The following is a 1483-nucleotide window of genomic DNA, read 5'->3' on the forward strand; positions in this document are numbered from 1 at the left end:
ACAACATCCATTAACCGCAAGTCTAATTTCTCTCTTATAGCCAGACTTATCAGGAATCTAAAAGTAGTAGCATCCACCACAGGGGAGTATATCTCCTCATAATCAATTTCTGGTCTCTGTGAGAATCCTTGTGCAACAAGCCGTGCTTTATATCTCACAACCTTGCCGTGTTCATTTCTTTTCCTCACAAAGACGCACTTATAGCTGACTGGTTTATTTTAACATCATATGGTGTTCGGATTATAGGACCGAAAACACCTCTTTTCTTTAATGAATTTAACTCCACGTTTATAGCTTCTTTCCATTTGATCCAATCTGATCGTTGAGTGCACTCATAAATAGACGTGGGTTCATGATCCTCATTCAAGTCCATAAGTTCAAGTGCTACCTTGTATGCAAATATATCATCAATGTCGAAATTCTTTCTGTTCCATTGTATCCCAGACAAGGCATAGTTTATTGAGATCTCATTATTATCAGGACTTTCAGTACCTTGAATCTTGGCGTCCCAAGAATCAGGATTAGATACATCAGGGCTGGCCGCATCTAAGCATTCATGATCGACCGCGATCTCTATTAGGGTTTTGGGATCGGCCGCTGCTAAGTCCCGGGATTTTGGAACGGCCGCGGTCGTGTCTAGGGTTTTAACAACCTCGGTTTCATTCTTTTCACCTTTCTTTGATTTCCGAGGGTTCTTATCTTTGGAACCTATTGGTCTACCACGTTTCAAACGTTGTCTAGACTCTGTAGCAACTTGATTGTGTCCCTCTTGAACATCAATACTGATTGGTGCATTAGCAGCTGGTATATATGACTTAGTAACTCTTTTCGGGCCAATAAAGGAATCTGGCAATTGATTAGCTTTTTGTAAATGTATTATCTTTTGAACTTCTAAATCACATTCCTGAGTTCGAGGATCTTGCCAAGATAAGGATGTTTGATTCCATGTAATTTCTTTTTTACCATCTTATTGCTATCTCCCCCTAATGTTGGATGTTCGTATTCATCAAAATGACAATCCGCATACCTGGCCTTAAATAAATTACCCGTAGTTGGCTCAAGGTATTTTATAATCGTGGGGGAATCATATCCAACATATATCCCATCCTCCTTTGAGGTCCCATCTTTGTTCTCTGTGGTGGAGCAATTCATACATAGACGGCACAGCCAAATGTCTTAGGATGGGATATGTCTGGCTCATGACCCGTAAAAAATTATGATGGGGAATATTTATGTTCACTAGACGGTCTGATACGAATCAGTTTAGCCGCGTGCAAGACCGCGTGTCCCCAAGCTGTGGCCGGAAGCTTAAACCTCATAATGGTCTAGCTATTAGCTGAATTCGTTTTATGAATGATTCGGCCAAGCCGTTCTGTGTATGTACAGGTGCCACAGAGTGTTCGACACTTACCCCCATGGACATACAGTAATCATTAAACGCTTGGGACGTGAACTCACCAGCATTGGTCTCTATCATTCCGAC

Source organism: Brassica oleracea, chromosome C1 (genome assembly GCF_000695525.1).
Source record: "Brassica oleracea var. oleracea cultivar TO1000 chromosome C1, BOL, whole genome shotgun sequence".
Lineage (NCBI taxonomy): Eukaryota > Viridiplantae > Streptophyta > Magnoliopsida > Brassicales > Brassicaceae > Brassica > Brassica oleracea.